Source organism: Coenobita brevimanus, chromosome 23 (assembly GCF_032717465.1).
Source record: "Coenobita brevimanus isolate Jiangsu-jjx chromosome 23, ASM3271746v2, whole genome shotgun sequence".
NCBI classification, from domain to species: domain Eukaryota; kingdom Metazoa; phylum Arthropoda; class Malacostraca; order Decapoda; family Coenobitidae; genus Coenobita; species Coenobita brevimanus.
Genome location: NC_136976.1, coordinates 50,552,263 through 50,570,887, shown reverse-complemented (window position 1 = coordinate 50,570,887; position 18,625 = coordinate 50,552,263).

Sequence of the window (18,625 nt, the reverse complement as noted above, 5' to 3'; positions counted from 1 at the left end):
GGTATAAAGTATGTCTTCGAGCTGAAAGGTTCATATGCACTTACACGTTAGTTATGTGACCTGTCGAAAGTGTTGGTATTAGGTACGACGAGTGGTGGCCAAGTGGTAGAGAAGACGCGAGATCAATCCTAGGCTGGTAAATGGAACAGTTTGGGGATCTGAATATCGTAGAAGTCTTTTTGGTTCTCCCTAACACTCACCAACACGACATAAAAGTACCCATGCCGGAGCCATCACACTAATCCTAAGTGAAGCAGAACTAGCACGCATTCGTAAGGAAGTTGGTAATGGCACGTAAGCGACGACATGAGATGACGTGCGCATATGACGACTGCTAGATCTCGGGTAATGGACTCTTTGGTCTATACTCAGAGCCGGATACCAGAGAGAATACAAGAGATTACAACGATGGAAAACGGTCCTACTGTAGCGCATTTACTCTATCCCGACGAAGATCCCCAACCCCGTTGTGCTAAGGTAATAACCAAGTGAAATCAGACTGGTAGGGTAGATTTTGCTGTTTACCAAGGCGCCTCAGTCCTGCCTCATGACTACAGTTCATCGAATTTCATGCAACCACGACTTAGCAAGGTAGTCAAGTTGTAGATGTGGCTCGGCACTCTCGAGTGAAAACAAACCGATTATAGCAGCCAGGGAGATTCATTCCTACTTCATACCTAAGATTCACTGATTGTCATACTACCACGACATTGTGCTGTAGAGGTGTCCCAGTTTTGTCAGGTAAAAACAACCCAACCACAGTGTGTGAGGAAGGGGTGATAAGAGAGGGGAATGCAGATGGAGAGTTGGAGAAGGTGGGGAGTGCAGAAGTGTTGGTGTGTGTTCAGGTGAGGGGGAAAGTGTAGGTGGGGAGTTGGGGAGAGTGGAGGGTGTTTGTAGGAAGTCAGGGGTGCGGGAGAGTTTGCGAGGAGGTAAAGGAGGGGGAAATTGTAAGAAAAATAGGAGAGGGTAAGGGTGTAGGGGAAGACAGGGGAAGGATTGTTGGAGGTGAGGTTACTGGTCACCGTAACATGACTTATGCCTCCCAGCTCAGTAGGTTTTCATGAGCAGCCAGGAGGAGGAGGAGGTGGGATGGGGTTGACAGGACAAGAAAAGAGTGGGTGAGGTTGAGATGGGTATGTTGGGTAACGTGGGGTAGGGTGGGGAAGGTTGAGGTGTGGTGCGGCAGGGTGTGCTGGGATGTGGTGGCTTAAAGTGTGATGGGTGTGGTGGGGTATGTTGAAGTAATATGTGATGGAGTGGGGTGGGGTGTGGTGGAGTGAGCTGCGGTGAGGTAAGACAGGAACAGGTTGGGGTTGGATGGGGCAGAACAAGAGAAAACTATTGCCTAAAGGATATTCTGGACTGAGCCAGGCTGGTTGTAATAGGACAGTGGAAAAACAGACACTTCAGGGTTTCGCACATGCAGTCGTTTTAGCGTTCTCACGAGAGACTTCGAAAGAGATGCTTGAGAGAGGACACAGGGACAGGTGGGGTGAAAAAGAATTAAGTAAATAAACAGCACTGGGAGGGAGATGGACGTGACTGAAAGACAAGGCGAGGCAAGCTGGGTAGAGTGAGACTGGGAGTGACAGAGCGAGGCAGGGTAGGCGGGACGGAGGGGAAAAGGATGCAGTGTTGGGTGGGGTTGGACATGAGAGAGAGAGAGAGAGAGAGAGAGAGAGGGGGGGGGAGAGAGAGAGAGAGAGAGAGAGAGAGAGAGAGACGAGGAGGGGGGGGGCACAGACAATGTGGGGTGGGGTAAGACATGACGGAGCGAGGCAGGAGGGGAAGGGCGGAGTGGAATGGAAAAGGAAAACAGTTGCGGAAAGAGGCTGAATGTGAGAGAATGGCGTGGCAAGGAAAGCTAAGTGAGAAAAAAAAAAAAAGTAGGTGGTTAGACTCTGACGTGACAGAGGCAGACATGGAGGGAAGAAGAAAACAGTGTGGGTGAACCAGAACGTGACAGAGGGTGGGGCAGGTTGGCGGGAAAGGAAAGCAGTGTGGGACAGAGCTGGGAGTTAAAAGAGAAGACAGAGGGAAGGGGTGCAGCGGAAAAGGGAAAGAGGGTGTGTATGTGGGGGGGAAAGGGGGGTGGATGCAACAAAGAGAGTTAAGGAAGTGGCAAAAATAAGCATGTGTGGGGTGAAGCTGTGACAGAGCGAGGTATGAGGTGAGCTGTGGTAGTATAAAAGAGCTGGATGAAGGAGCTTCAGGGCCCTTCGATTAATGTCTTTGATACGGTGTGATGTGGTGTGGCGTAGTGTGGTGTGGTGTGGTGTGGTGTGGTGTGGTGTGGTGTGTAAGGGTGATTTGGTGTGATGTGGAATGAAAGGGTGGTGTGTGGTGTGGTGTAGTGTGAGAAGGTAATTTTGTGTGATGTGGTGTGAGAGTGGTATGTGCTGTGAGAGTGGTGTGGTGTGGTGTGGTGTGGGGTTAGTGGGTGATTTTATGTTGTGTGGTGTAAGAAGTTGGTGTGTGGTGTGGTGTTGTATAGTGTGATGTAGTATAGTGCGATGTGAGAGGGTGGTGTGTGGTGTCAGAGGGTGATTTTATGTGGTGTGGTGTGGGAGGGTGATGTGTGGTGTGGTGTAATGGCAGAGGGTGATCTTGTGAGGCATGGAATGAAAGGGACGTATGTGGTGTGGTGTAGTGTCAGAGGGTGATTTCGTGTGGTGTGGTGTGGTGGTGTGGTGCGGTTTGGTGTGGTATGGTGTGATGTAGTGCAGTGTGGTGTCAGAGGGTAATGTGTGGTGTGGTGTAGCATCAGAGGATGAACTCGTGTGGTATGGTCTGAGAGGGTGGTGTGTGGTGTAGTGTAATGTCAGAGGGTGATTTTGTGTGGTGTGGTGTGGTGTGAAAGGGTTTTGTGTGGTGTGGTGTGATGTGGTGTGGTGTGGTGTAAGAGGGTGGTTTGTGGCGTGGTATAGTGTCAGAGGGTGATTTCGTGTGGTGTAGTGTGAGAGGGTAATGTGTGATGTGGTGTAGTGTCAAAGGATGATTTTGTGTGGTGCGGTGTCAGAGTATGGTGTGATGCGTGGTGTGGTGAGAGGGTGGTGTGTGGTATGGTGTGAGAGGGTGGTTTGTGGTATGGTGTGAGAGGGTGGTGTGTGGTGTGGTGTGAGAGGGTGGTGTGTGGTGTGGTGTGAGAGGGTGGTGTGTGGTATGGTGTGAGTGTGGTGTGTGGTGTGGTGTAGTATGGTGTCATGTTGTGTATAATGTGGCGTAGCTTCACTAAAGTCTAAGGGAGTGACTTATTTTGACTCTGAAAATTTTTATAGTGGGAGACAGGGAAAACGCTGCTCAAACAGACGCTCCCGCCTCTTAAAAAGGATTACAGTGTGGGATGGCGCTAGACGTGATGTGGCATAGGATCTCGTGGCATCTTTTTCATAACACTTTATTATGCATATTATTAGAGCGGCAATTACATCTTTTGTTAAGCTGCCAAGATTATTTTAGTGTAATTAGTCAGTCAACCCCTTAACATGTTATCTATATCGCTTTAATATCGACATAGTTTTGTCAGTACTGAGGATGAATGTGCAAGCTATACTAAGGAAGGGGGTTACCAAATAGCCAGAGTCACCCCAGAACCGACAGGATTGGGCAGGCAAGTGGGGGAAAAAAAAAGAAAAAGAAAGAAAGAAAGAAAGAGTCTGTGTGGAATGATGCTGAACGTGACGGAAACAGAATGGGGCAAAATCAATGGAAAAGGAGTGCGGTGAGGCGAGGCGGGATGGAAGGGGCGGGGCAAGTATAGAAAGAAAACGGGGTGACGGGGGTGTGCAGCCATTAGCCCCGCCCCGCTCATCAGCACGGAAGGGGGGAGGGAGGATGAGGTAATATAACACCACACCTCATCACCACACTTAACAACACCAAGGCCAAACTTCTCTCGTCACCATCATTTATCACCATTATCGTCATTACCACCATCATTATCCCTATCAACTACATCTTTAATATCACCAGCATTTCGTCATTAATTACACTTTCATAGTCATTGTCATCATTATTAACATTACCTTTATCATTATCGACATCATCAGCATTTTCACTACTATTTTCATTACCACCAGCATTACGTTATCAGTTAAACTATCATTATTATTTTCTAACGTCATCAATACACCGTCATCAAATCACCATCGCCATCACCATTACCACAGTGTTCTCCATCTGCAATAATCATCCCCATTATGATCATTTTCTACTTTGCCATCCCTTTCACTCTAACTATCACTATCGCTATCGTCGACAGCATCTTCATCACCAACATTACTGCCTACTTCGTCACCACCTTCAGTTATAGGCCTTATTGCTCTAAACAATTTTTTCGTGGACATCATCCACCATTTCCCTGTACAGTAAGTCTATAAATCTCTCAAACAATCAGGAGGGAGACTCAGGAACTGTACACCAAGCTGCATGAACTCTAACGAAGTCATAAAGCAGAGTTATATCTGTTTGTAAGGTCAATATTTTCTAGACATATATGTATACACATGCATGATACAGGCAGCCTTCTTTATAAATAAGGGAGGTGTTCCAAAAGGTCACAAATTTTCTGTAAACTGGAAAATGTTTTAAGCTGGCAAAACAGCTTTATAGGCAGCACTGGAACTTTTATCGGCAGTTTATCAGCACCGTAACTTACAATGGATTCAACAGCAAAAAAGAACAAGGCAGGCGACTTGAATCAGGACTTACTGTATACGTGGAAATTTACCAAATACCTGTATCACAAACTAAGAGAATAAAATGCGTTATACAGCAAATATACAGCCGTTGGACTGTTTTTATCTTAGACACTCTTTTCTCTTCTTAGCCACTAACGTTTTCCCTGTAACTAAGTCATCTGGAAAAAATAAAATAGCAGTAGCAAAAGCAGCAGCTGTTACTCTCCGTGGGAAGAGGTTTGTTGTTTTGGAGAAGTCCGTCAGCTCTTATACTTTTTTTTATTATATTTTTTGTCACAGAAAAAGTTTACGATCTTGGTGCGTAATATACCATGGCTGTAGTGAGTGATGATCTCATGACTAGAGTGATGATACCATGAGATGCAATGTGTGATGATACCTTGACTATTGTACGAGGAATTCATGACTACTGTGTGATGAGTGTGGTTTGATCTGTGTGGTGACTGACGAATGTAGGTGTGATGATACTGTACCAAAAACATGACAGTAGCGAGTAAGAAGTGTAGTGTGTGATGATACCAAGTGGTGATAGTGTAGTAGTGGTGGTGGTGTGGCGTAGAGTGTGTTGGTGGTGGTGCTGGTGTGATGTAGAGTGTGCTGGTGGTGGTGTTGGTGTGGTGTGGTAGTGATGATGTTGGTGTGGAGTGGAAATGTGCTGGTGATGGAGTTGGTACGGTGTAGAAATGTGCTAATGATGATGTTGGTGTGGTATAGAAATGTGCTGGTGTTGGTGTTGTGTGAAAGTGCGGTAGTGATGGTGTTGGTGTGACGTGGTAGTGCGGATGTGCTGAAGTGGTGTGGTTGTATGGTGGTGTTGGTGTTGGGTGGTAGTGTGGTGATGATCCGTTGTGGTAGTGTAGTGATGATGTGGTGTGCTGATGTTGTGTGGTAGTGTAACGATGGTGCGATGGTAGTGTGGTGAAAGTAATGCTGTGAATCTATTGCAGTTGTGTGGTGATAATGGTGTGGTGAGATATTACGGTCATGTGTGGTGTGCGATTGTGTAGTTGTGATGTGCGTGGTTGTGTGATGGTGATGGTGTAGCGTGGCAGCACAGTGATGGTGTGGGTGTGGTGTGAAGGTAGTGCTGTGTGGTGGTGTGGTGGTGTTAGTGTTGTGTTGTGAGGTGATGTGGTGGTGCTGATGTGGTGGTGTGATGATGTTAGTGCTGTGTGGCAGTGTTGATGTTCTGTAGTAGTGTGGTGGTTTGGTGGCGATGGTGTTGTGTGGTGGTGTATGTGTTGTGTGGTGGTATGTTGGTCATGTTGTTGTGTGGTAGTAGTAGTGTGGTGATGGTGCTGTGTGGTAGTGTGGTGGCGGTGGTGGTGGTGTTTTGTGATGGTGCTGATGTAGTGTGGTGATGGAGTGGTGGTAGTGTTGTATGAGTGTGGTGGTGTTGGTGTTCTGTGGTAGTGTGTTAGCATTGTTGCTGTGTGGTGATGAGGTGGTGAGGGCGGTGTGTGGTGGTTTGGTGTTGCATAGTGGTGAGGTATGTTGGTGTTGTGCAGAGACGTTGTGTGATGGTGTTCATATGCTGTGGTGGTGTGGTGGTGTTGGTGTTGTGTCGCAGTGTGTTAGTGTGGTAGTGTCAGTGTTGTGTGACGGTGTGTTGGTGTTGGTGTTGTGTTGTGGTGTGGTAATGCTGTGTTATAGTGTGGTGGTGTTCGTGCTTCGTGGTATTTTGGTGGTGTTTGTGTTGTGTGGTGGTGTGGTAATGCTGTGTGGTAGTGTGGTGGTGTTAGTGCTGTGTGGTACGGTATTATGATGGTGTTTGTGTTATGTGGTGCGGTCATGATGTGGTAGTGTTCGTGTTGTCTGGTGGTGTGGTGCTGTTGGTGTTGTGTGGTAGTGTGGTGGTATTAGTGCTGTGTGATGGTGCTGGTGTTGAGTGGTGGTGCTGGTGTTATGTGGTGGTATTGATGTTGTGTGGTGATGTTGGTACTGTGTGGTAGTGTGGTTGTGATGGTGTGGTGGTGTGGTGTGTTAGTGTGGTGAGGTTGGTGTGGTGTGGTAGTGTGGAAGTGTACGTGTTGTGTGGCAGTGTGGTGGTGCTGCTTTGTGTGGTAGTGTGGTGGTGATGGTGTGGTGGTGTTGTGTGGTAGTGTGGTGGGGTTGGTGTGGTGTGGTAGTGTGGTGATGTTGTTGTTGTGTCGTGGTTTTGTGTTGTGGTGCTGTTAGTGTTGTGTGGTGGTGCTGGTGTTGTGTGGCGGTGAGGTGGTGTTGGTGCTGTGTCGTAGCATAGAAGTGTCAGTGCTGTGTGGCAGTGTGGTGGCGTTGCTTTATGTGGTAGTTTGATGATGTTGGTGTGGCGTGGTGGTGTTAGTGTTGTGTGGTGGTGTTGTGTGGTGGTCTTGGTGTTTTGTGGCGGTGTTGGTTCTGTGTGGTGTTGTAGTGGTGTTCACACAGTGTGGTGGGGTGATGGTGTTGGTGTTGTGTGGTGGTGCTGGCGTTGTATGTCAGTGCGGTGATGTTGGTGTTGTGGACTAGTGTGGTAATGTTGTGTTGTGTCGTAGTGTGGTGATATTGGTGGTGTGTGTGTGGTAGCGTAGTGGTGTTAGTGCTGTGGTGGTGTTGGTGGTGTGTGATAGTTATGTGGTGTTGGTGTTGTGTGGTAGCTGTGTGGTGTTGGTGTTGTGTGACAGTTGTGTGATGCTGGTGTTGTGTGGTAGTTGTGTGGTGTTGGTGTTGTGTGACAGTTGTGTGATGCTGGTGTTGTGTGGTAGTTGTGCGGTGTTGGTGTCGTATGGTAGTGCGATGGTGTTGGTGTTGTGTACTAGTGTGATAATGTGTTGTATAGTAGTGTGGTGGTTTTGGTATTGTGTGGTAGTGTGGTGATGTTGGTACTCTGTAATGGTGCTGGTGTTGTGTAGTAGTTGTGTGGTTTCATGTTGTGTGGTCGTTGTGTGGTGTTGGTGTTATGTGGTGGTGTTAGTGTTGTATGGTTGTGTGATGGTACTCTGTGATCGTGTGGTGGTGCTGGTGTTGCATGATGATGTGCTAGTGTGGTGGAGTTGGTGTTGTGTGATGGTGTGGTGGTGTTGGTGTAATGTCGTGGTGTGGTAGTGCTGTGTTGTAGTGTGGTGGTGTTGGTGATGTGTGGTATTATGATGGTGTTTGTGTTGTAGTGTGGTGGTGTTGGTAATGTGTGGTATTATGATGGTGTTTGTGTAGTGTGGTGGTATGGTAGTGCTGTGTAACTGTGTGATGGTGTTGGTGCTTTGTAGTATTATGATTGTGTTTGTGTTGCATGGTGGTGTTTGTATTGTCTGGTGGTGTGGTGCTGTTGGTGCTGTTTGATAGTGTGGTGGTGTTGATGCTGTGTTGTGGTGCTGGTGTGATGGTACTGGTGCTTTGTCATGATGTGGTGGTGTTGTGTGCTAGTGTGGTGGTGTTGCTGCTGTGTGGTGGTGTTGGTGTTGTGTGGTAGTGTGGAAGTGTTGGTGTTATGTGGCAGTGTGGTGGTGTTGCTTTGTGTGTTAGTGTGGTGGTGTCGGTGTTGTGCTGTGGTGTTGGTGTTGTGTCATGGTGTTGGTACTGTTTGGTGGTATTACTGGTATTGTGTGGTGATGTTGGTGTTGGTGTTGTGCTGCGTGGTAGTGTGCTGTTGTTGGTATTGTGTGGTGGTGTGATGGTATTGGTGGTGTGGTGAAATTGGAGTCATGTGGTAATGTTGTGATATTGATGTTGTGTAGTAGTGTGGAGATGTTAGTGTTGTGTGGTAGTGGGGTAATGTTGGCGTTGTGTGATAGTGGGGTAATGTTGGTACAGTGTGGTAATGTTGGTGTAGTGTGGTAGTGGGGTAATGTTGGTGTTGTGTGGTTGTGTGTTGGTGTTAGTGTTGTGTGGCTGCGTGGTGGTGTTGATGTTTGTGTGGTAGTGTGGTGATGTTGGTGTTGTGTGGCAGTGTGGTGGTGCTGGTGTTCTGTGGTAGTTGGTGATGTTGGTGTTTGTGTGGTAATGTGGTGGTGTTGGTGCTGCATGGTACTGTGATGGTGTTTTGTGGTAGTGTGTTGGCAGTGGTGTTGTGTGGTACTATGGTGGTGTTGGCGCTGTGTGGTGGTAGTGGTGTTGTATGGTGGTGTGTTAGTGTTGGTGTTGTGTGGTGTTTTGGTATTGTGTGGTAGTTTGTATAACGGTGTGGTGGTGTTGGTGTCCGTGGTAGTGCGTTGGTGTTGCTGTTATGTGGTGGTGTTGGTGTTGTGTGGTAGTGTGGTGGTATTGGTTTTGTGTTTTACTGTAGTGGTGTATTTTTGTGTGGTAATGTGATAAGAGTTGCTGAATGTACTGGCGTTGGTGGTGTGCGTGGTGTGGTGGTGTTGGTGTTGTGTTGAATTGCAGTGCAGTGCTGTTGATGTTGTGTGACTGTGGTGGTATTTGTACTGTGTGGTGGTGTTGTGATATTCGTGTTGTGTGGTGGTGTGATGGTGCTGTGTGGTCATGTAGCTATGTGGTAGTGTTGGTGGTATGTGGTGGTGTGTAGTGGTTTTGATGGTGTGTAGTGGTGTTGATCCTGTGTAGTGGTGTGGTAGTGTTGGTATTGTGTGGTGATGTTGATGTTGTGTGTTGGTATTCGTGTTTTTGGTGGTGTGACGGTGTTGGTGCTATATGGTAGGTGGTATGGTGCTGCTGGTGTCATCTGGTGGTGCTGGTGTTGTGTGGTGGTGTGTTGGTGCTAGTGTTGTGTGGTACTGTTGTGGTATGGAGGTGTTGGAGTTGTTTGGTAGTGTGGTGGTGTTCGTTGTGTGTAGTAGTGTTCGTGCTGTGCGGTATTTGTGTGGTGCTGGTATTGTGTGGTGGTGTTAGTGCTGTGTAGTGGTGTCGATGCTATGTGGTAGTGTGGTGGTGTTGGTGTCGTGTTCTAGTGTGGTGGTGTTGGTGGAGTGTGGTGGTCTGATGATGTTGGTGTTGTGTGGTAGTGAAGTGGTATAGGTGTTCTGTGGTGGTGTGGTATTCTTGGTGTTATGTGGTGGTGCTGGTCTAGTGGTGGTATGGTGTTCTTGGTGTTATGTGGTGCTGCTGGTGTTATGTGGTAGTTTGGTAGTGTTGGTGCTATGCAGTTGTGTGGCTGTGTGGTAACGTTGGTGTTGTGTCATTGTGTGGTGGTGTTGGTGTCCGTGGTTGTGTGGTGGTGCTGGTGTTGTTACTGTGTGATGGTGTTGGTGTTCGTGGTTGTGTGGTGGTGCTGGTGTTGTCACTGTGTGATGGTGTTGGTGTTCGTGGTTGTGTGGTGGTGCTGGTGTTGTGTTACCGTGTGGTGGTGTTAGTGTTGGTGGTTGTGATGGTGTTGATACTGTGTGACTATGGTGGTGTTGGTGTTCGTCGTTGTGTGTTGGTATTGGTTGTTTGGTTGTGTGATGGTGTTGATTGTTTGGTTGTGTGTTGATGTTGGTTGGTTGTTTGTGTGATGGTGCTGGTATCGTGTGACTGTGGTGGTGGTGGTGGTTGATTGATTGTGTGATGGTGTTGGTGTTGTGTTGTGCGGCTGTGTGATGGTGTTGGTATTGGTGTAGGTGGCTGTGTAGTGGTTATGGTGTAAGTGTGGTTGTGGTGGGGTGCTGGTGTTGTGAGGTTGTGTGGTTGTGTTGGTGATGAGTGGTCGTGTGGTGGTTTTGGTATTATGTGGTTGTGTGGTGGTTTTGGTGTTGTGTGGTTGTGTGGTAGTGTTGGTGTTGTGCGGTTGTGTGGTGCTATGGGTGTTGTGTTTGCCTGTGTGGTAGTTTTGGTGTGGTGTGTGGTTGTGTGGTGGTTTTGATGTTGTGAGTGATTGTGTGGTGGTGGTGGTGTTGTGTGGTTGTGTCATGGTGTTGGGGTTGTGTGCTTGTGGTTGGTTGGTGCTGTGTCGTTGTGTGACTGTTGGTCTTCTGTGTTTGCGAGATGGTGTTGGTGTTGTGTAGATGTGTGGTTGTGTGCTGGTGTTGGTGTTGTGTAGATGTGTGGTGGCGTTGTTGTGTGCTTGTGTGGTGGTGTTGTTGTGAGGTTGTGTGGCGGTGTTGTGTGGTTGTGTGGTGGTGTTGTTGTGTGGTTGTGTGGTGATGTTGGTGCTGTGCAGACGTGAGGTGGCGTTGGTGTTATGTGGATGTCTGGTGGTGTTCTTGTGTGGTTTTGTGGTGGTGTTGTGTGGTAGTGTTGTGTGGTTTTGTGGTGGTATTGTGTGGTTGTGTGGTGGTGTTGGTGCCGTGTGCTTTTGTGGTTGTGTTGGTGTTGTGTGCTTGTGTGGTGGTGTTGGTGTTATATGGTGGTGTTGGTGTTGTGTGCTTGTGTGGTAGTGTTGGTGTTGTATGGTGGTGCTGGTGTTCTGTGCTAGTGTGGTGGTGCTAGTGTTGTGTGCTTGTGCGGTGGTGTTGGTGTTGTGTGGTGGTGGTGGTGTTGTGTGCTTTTATGGTTGTGTTGGTGTTGTGTGCTTGTGTGGTGGTGTTGGTGTTGTGTGCTTGTGTGGTGGTGTTGGTGTTGTATGGTGGTGTTGGTGTTGTGTATTTGTGTGGTAGTGTTGGCGTTGTATGGTGGTGCTGGTGTTGTGTGCTTGTGTGGTGGTGATAGTGTTGTGTGCTTGTGTGGTGGTGTTGGTGTTGTGTGGTGGTGTTGGTGTTGTGTGGTGGTGTTGGTGTTGGTGTTGTGGTGTTGGTGTTGTGTGGTGGTGTTGGTGTTGTGTGCTTGTATGATGGTGTCGGTGTTGTGTGCTTGTATGATGGTGTCGGTGTTGTGTAGTGGTGTTGGTGTTGTGTGGTGTCGTTGGTGTTGATGTTGTGTGGTGGTTTTTTGGTGTTGTGTGGTGGTGTTGGTGTTGTGTGGTGATGTTGGTGTTGTGTGGTGATGTTGATGTTGTGTGGTTGTGTTGATGTTGTGTGGTGGTGTTGGTGTTGTGTGCTTGTGTGGTGGTGTTGGTGTTGTGTGCTTGTGTGGTGGTGTTGGTGTTGTGTGGTGGTGTTGATGTTGTGTGCTTGTGTGGTGGTGTTGGTGTTGTGTGGTGGTGTTGGTGTTGTGTGGTGGTTTTGGTGTTGTGTGGTGGTGTTGGTGTTGTGTGGTGGTTTTGGTGTTGTGTGGTGGTGCTGGTGTTGTGTGCTTGTGTGGTGGTGTTGGTGTTGTGTGCTTGTGTGGTGGTGTTGGTGTTGTGTGCTTGTGTGGTGGTGTTGGTGTTGTGTGCTTGTGTGGTGGTGTTGGTGTTGTGTGGTGGTGTTGTGTGCTTGTGTGGTGGTGTTGGTGTTGTGTGGTGATGTTGGTGTTGTGTGGTGGTTTTGGTGTTGTGTGGTGGTGTTGGTGTTGTGTGCTTGTGTGGTGGTGTTGGTGTTGTGTGCTTGTGTGGTGGTGTTGGTGTTGTGTGCTTGAGTGGTGGTGTTGGTGTTGTGTGGTGGTGTTGGTGTTGTGTGCTTGAGTGATGGTGTTGGTGTTGTGTGGTGGTGCTGGTGTTGTGTACTTGTGTGGTAGTGTTGGTGTTGTGTGCTTGTGTGGTGACGTTGGTGTTGTGTGGTGGTATTGGTGTTGTGTACTTGTGTGGTTGTGTTGGTTTGTGTGGTGGTGTTGGTGTTGTGTGGTGGTGTTGGTGTTGTGTACTTGTGTGGTGGTGTTGGTGTTGTGTGGTGGTGTTGGTATTGGTGTTGTGTGGTGGTGTTGGTATTGGTGTTGTGTGGTGGTGTTGGTGTTGTGTGGTGGTGTTGGTTTGTGTGGTGGTGTTGGTGTTGTGTGGTGGTGTTGGTTTGTGTGGTTGTGTTGGTGTTGTGTGGTGGTATTGGTGTTGTGTACTTGTGTGGTGGTGTTGGTGTTGTGTGGTGGTGTTTGTGTTGTGTGGTTGTGTTGGTGTTTGTGTTGTGTGTTGGTGTTGTGTGGTGGTGTTGGTGTTGTGTGGTTGTGTTGGTGTTTGTGTTGTGTGTTGGTGTTGTTTGGTGGTGTTGGTTTGTGTAGTGGTGTTGGTTTGTGTGGTTGTGTTGGTGTTGTGTGGTGGTGTTGGTGTTGTGTGGTGGTGTTGGTTTGTGTGGTGGTGTTGGTGTTGTGTGGTGGTGTTGGTGTTGTGTGCTTGTGTGGTGGTGTTGGTGTTGTGTGGTGGTGTTGATGTTGTGTGGTGGTGTTGGTGTTGTGTGGTGGTGTTGGTGTTGTGTGCTTGTGTGGTGGTGTTGGTGTTGTGTGCTTGTGTGGTGGTGTTGGTGTTGTGTGCTTGTGTGGTGGTGTTGGTGCTGTGTGCTTGTGTGGTGGTGTTGGTGTTGTGTGCTTGTGTGGTGGTGTTGGTGTTGTGTGGTGGTGTTGGTGTTGTGTGCTTGTGTGGTGGTGTTGGTGTTGTGTGGTGGTGTTGGTGTTGTGTGCTTGTGTGGTGGTGTTGGTGTTGTGTGCTTGTGTGGTGGTGTTGGTGTTGTGTGCTTGTGTGGTGGTGTTGGTGTTGTGTGCTTGAGTGGTGGTGTTGGTGTTGTGTGGTGGTGTTGGTGTTGTGTGCTTGAGTGATGGTGTTGGTGTTGTGTGGTGGTGCTGGTGTTGTGTACTTGTGTGGTAGTGTTGGTGTTGTGTGCTTGTGTGGTGATGTTGGTGTTGTGTGGTGGTATTGGTGTTGTGTACTTGTGTGGTTGTGTTGGTTTGTGTGGTGGTGTTGGTGTTGTGTGGTGGTGTTGGTGTTGTGTAGTGGTGTTGGTGTTGTGTGGTGGTGTTGGTATTGGTGTTGTGTGGTGGTGTTGGTGTTGTGTGGTGGTGTTGGTTTGTGTGGTGGTGTTGGTGTTGTGTGGTGGTGTTGGTGTTGTGTGGTGGTGTTGGTTTGTGTGGTTGTGTTGGTGTTGTGTGGTGGTATTGGTGTTGTGTACTTGTGTGGTGGTGTTGGTGTTGTGTGGTGGTGTTTGTGTTGTGTGGTTGTGTTGGTGTTTGTGTTGTGTGTTGGTGTTGTGTGGTGGTGTTGGTGTTGTGTGGTTGTGTTGGTGTTTGTGTTGTGTGTTGGTGTTGTTTGGTGGTGTTGGTTTGTGTAGTGGTGTTGGTTTGTGTGGTTGTGTTGGTGTTGTGTGGTGGTGTTGGTGTTGTGTGGTGGTGTTGGTGTTGTGTGGTGGTGTTGGTTTGTGTGGTGGTGTTGGTGTTGTGTGGTGGTGTTGGTGTTGTGTGGTGGTGTTGGTTTGTGTGGTGGTGTTGGTGTTGTGTGGTGGTGTTGGTGTTGTGGTGGTCTTGGTGTTGTGTGGTGGTGTTGGTATTGGTGTTGTGTGGTGGTGTTGGTGTTGTGTGGTGGTGTTGGTTTGTGTGGTGGTGTTGGTGTTGTGTGGTGGTGTTGGTGTTGTGTGGTGGTGTTGGTTTGTGTGGTTGTGTTGGTGTTGTGTGGTGGTATTGGTGTTGTGTACTTGTGTGGTGGTGTTGGTGTTGTGTGGTGGTGTTTGTGTTGTGTGGTTGTGTTGGTGTTTGTGTTGTGTGTTGGTGTTGTGTGGTGGTGTTGGTGTTGTGTGGTTGTGTTGGAGTTTGTGTTGTGTGTTGGTGTTGTTTGGTGGTGTTGGTTTGTGTAGTGGTGTTGGTTTGTGTGGTTGTGTTGGTGTTGTGTGGTGGTGTTGGTGTTGTGCGGTGGTGTTGGTTTGTGTGGTGGTGTTGGTGTTGTGTGGTAGTGTTGGTGTTGTGTGGTGGTGTTGGTTTGTGTGGTGGTGTTGGTGTTGTGTGGTGGTGGTGGTGTTGTGTGGTGGTGTTGGTTTGTGTGGTGGTGTTGGTGTTGTGTGGTGGTGTTGGTGTTGTGGTGGTCTTGGTGTTGTGTGGTGGTGTTGGTGCTGTGTGCTTGGGTGGTGGTGTTGGTGCTGTGTGTTTGGGTGGTGGTGTTGGTGTTGGTGCTGTGTGGTGGTGTTGGTGTTGTGTGCTTGTGTGGTGTTGTGAGTTGTTGTATGGTGGTGTTGGTGTTGTGTGCTTGTGTTGTGGTAGTGTGAATGGGTAAATGAAGGGTGTGCTGTATCTAACCCCTCTAATTCGAAAAGTCCGTCCAAAGCTGAATATAGTCGTTAGGTGGATGCAAGAGTAAATAATCGTAGCAGCCGTGGCTCAGTGGGTTAGAGCGCTCCGCTCTGACCGAAGGATCGGAGGATCGAATCCACCCAAGGGTCATTGGTAGACATCAGGAAGGGCATCCGGTCATAAAATACTACACGCTCCAAACCAAAGTCCTCTACCCAGGGGCAACGCCTTAGCCCTTATCCATAAAAGGAGTACCTGGCGTAAAACTCACTTATATATATATATATATATATACACACACATACACAACAGAAAACACTTTTTTCCAAAACCACTTGACAACAAAGTTACAATGAGTGAATTTTTCATCTTTAAATTGCCTGCCATCGTGCTTTTTTTGCAGCAAAATCAGTAATCACACTGTCTGGATCAATTTTGTTTAAAAAGTTTGACTTAGCCGATATCAGAGCCAAGTTGCTAAGACTGCCATGGTTCACTTTTGTGTTATTTAAAAACTGAAGGGTCCATCTGAGGCCATCCTCCACGGGGGGCCCGGGGAAAGTTTCCAGACAGAATCCCCCTGTTCTCCCACTAGCTGCACCTTTGCACCAAATAAAAATGCAGATTTCCTGACGATCTTCAGTAACTGATTCAAGTCCTATATGGCAATCGAAGACTTTATTATCACACACTACAAATATGGATTTTGGATTTTGTAGCATGCTATAATCATCACGGAAAAATGTGTAAGAGGAAAGGTGTGGATGTAGGAGAATGGGTGTAAGTGTGAGGGTGTTTGTGGGTGTGAAGTAATGAGTGTAAGTGTGATGATGGGCAGACATAGGCACAATTTTTAACTGATACGGAACTTAGATGGAATCGCTTAGGAAAGCACCAGAGCTGGATTTGAATTGGAATTCAAGAAAAAATTCAAAGGAATATAACTGGAAATGATTCGATGAATTAGAGTCATGTTATATAGTCTATCTATCTATCTATCTATTGCCAGACGCCTCAATCCCGTTTGGGGTGGCCACAAACAAATCGCCTCCAAGTCGCCCTGTCCCTCGTCATTTCACTGCCCTGCTCCCAACTCACACCCCCCTCTCTCATATACCTCTCCACCCCATCCCTCCTTCTCATCCTCGGCCTCCCCCTCCTTCTTCCCCCCTCCACCTCACGCACATACACTCTCTTCGTCAGTCTTTCACCCTCCATCCTCTCCACATGGCCAAACCACCTCAGTGTGTTCCTCATAACGCTTCCTATCACATCCACATCCACACCACAACGCTCCTTTATATAGTACAGGATAAAATTACATATTTTTATGTGGCCTATGGGTTATTCTTGTTTCTTTAGTCTTTGTTCAGCATGTCTGACATTCATCTATATTATCTGATTAACTGTTTAACCTCATCTGAAAGCTGTATTTTATTTGCAAATTAATTTCACGAATTTATTCAGACATTTTCCATGATCCCTGCCAGCTTTAGTGTTGGGTTCTTCGCGTATACGAGATGAGACCCCTTTTGCCTTGTTTAGACTTTTTTTTTTTTTTATACCAGTATCTTATGTTTTATTTTCAGAAAGGAATTTCCTTGTTACTTTTTCATGTGTTCCTTTACTGCCTTTATCTTGTGGTACAATAATTATTACAGCCTAACCTGGTTAAGTAATACCATGCATCTCTTTTATAGAATTTCAGTGCATTACCAGAACTGAAAATAAACAGCACTTCAGTCAATAAACTGTGTCTTTTTAAAGCACTGAACTAAACTGAAACTGATGAGGAAATTGAACTGAATGGAATTGGCATCAATTAAAATTCTATTGCCGGAACTGTATTTAAACTGAGATTGATGGATTTTTATTTTGCCACAACTGGATATGAGCTGGATTTGATAAAATGGAACAGACCTCAAGTCTGGTGGTGGGTGTGGGTGTCAGAAAGAGGGTGTGGGAATGCGCATGTGAGTGTATGGGTTGGTATGGGTGAGGATGAATGTGTGTGTGTGTGTCTGTGTGTGTGTGTGTGTGTGTGTGTGTGTGTGTGACGAAGTGGGTGTAGGTGCTGGTGGTGTGGGGTGGGTGTAGGTGTTGGTGGGGTGTGGTGGTGAGGTAAAACAGCGGGTATTCGTGTAAGCTGCATCTGTCTCCAGGAGTGGCCAACCATGCAAGGAGTCATGCACGCCTCACTGCACACTGAACGCCGGGGGGTCATGTAGAAGGAAAACACACACACAAACACACACACACACAAACACACACACACACACAAACACACAGTACAGGAACAAAGACGAGACAGACAGACAGACAGACAAACAGAAAGAGGGAGAGAGAGAGAGAGAGAATTAGTGTTACATAGATGCATGGACAAGGCAGACTGCGACCCTTGCCTGGTGGACCGGTTTTAACATGAACAGTAGGATTTTCTGTAATTATAGTCGTTTGAGAAGAGAGCAGCAGAGCAGAACCGTCTCCCTCACACCCAGAACCTCCCATCATCAGCCACACAGGGATGCGGGGAAAAAAACAGTATCTTGAATGACTACAATTCCTGATGAAAATTTAATTGGGGAGACGGAAAAGAAAGTCGTACAAATATATAATTCAACTAATTTTAAGACAACTGAAATAGTCGCGTATATTTATTTTTGCCTTTACACTAGTACCGCTTAAAATAGGTATCACTTTTATGGCCAACACTAAGCCATTTGTATATTTGTATCCTAAGGGTAGCTTGATATTATTAAGTATATAGTATATCCAATCAGAGACAAGGAATAGAACTCAAAGGCTCTCACATCAGTTATGTTCAAGAATTTCGTTCAGAACCTGAGAGAGAGAGAGAGAGCCAGACAGAGGCATGAGTGTGGCGCCAGGTAATAGCAAGGCCCGGGGCACACCTGTAATTGTCTCACCTGCCGCCCTCCCTACCTACTTCCCTCCCCTCCCTCGCTCCCTCCCTGCCTTCCACCTGCCTGCCTTCCTGCCACCTGCCCGTGTGTGGCGTGGCGGTGAGGTAGGGGTGAAGATGATGTGGTGGTAGTGTGGTGGCGGAAGGGTGATGGTAATGTGACCTGATATTGTGTCGGTGTTGGTGTTGCAGTAGTGTAGTGTTGGTAGCGCTGTGGTGGTGTTGTGATGCCAGTGTGGCTTGGTGGTGTGTTCTGGTGGAATGATGGTGCTGTAGTAGTGTGGCGGTGTAGAGGTGCTGTAGTGGTGTGGTACTGTGGAGGTTCTGCAGTGGTGTGATGGTGTGGGGTTGCTGTAGAGTTGCGATAGTGTGGAGTTGCTGTGGTGATGGTGTTTAGATTCCAGTGTGGCATGGTGTTGTGGTGGCATGATGGTGCTGTATCAGTGTAGCGGTGTGGAGGTGCTGTGCTAACGTGGTGATGTGGAGGTGCTGTAGTGATGTGGAGCTGCTGTGATGATGTGGGGTTGCTGTGATAGTGTGGAGTTGCTGTAGTGGTGTGGTAATGCTGTGGGTGGTGTGGTGTTGGTAATGCGGTGGTGAGGGTGTGATGGTGATGTGGCAACGTACTGTGGTAGTGTGGTCGTACTGTTTGTAGTCCAGTGGTTGGGGTTTGTTGCGGTTTGGTACTATGGTAGTGCTGGTGTAGTGTGGTTGTGGTGTGGTAGGGGTATGATAATGTGGTAGTACCGTAGTAAGTGTGGCTTGGTGGTCTGGTATACTGACTTATCCACAATAACTATTCAAGGGTGACCGTATATATATATATATATATATATATATATATATATATATATATATATATATATATATATATATATATATATATATATATATATATATATATATTCGCGAACAAGCTTTCGAACAATTCCCTGTCATAAACAAGATTCATTATTCCAGATAGGGCAAGAAAAGGACTGTGCAGAAATTTACCGTGGTTGTTGTTCTTCCCACAAAAATTAAGACACAGTTATGAGAAGCTGCTGATCGTAAGTTTGTGAAGACAGACCCTGGCTACCTGTTATTCTGAGTGTTTATGCTTAACACCTTCACT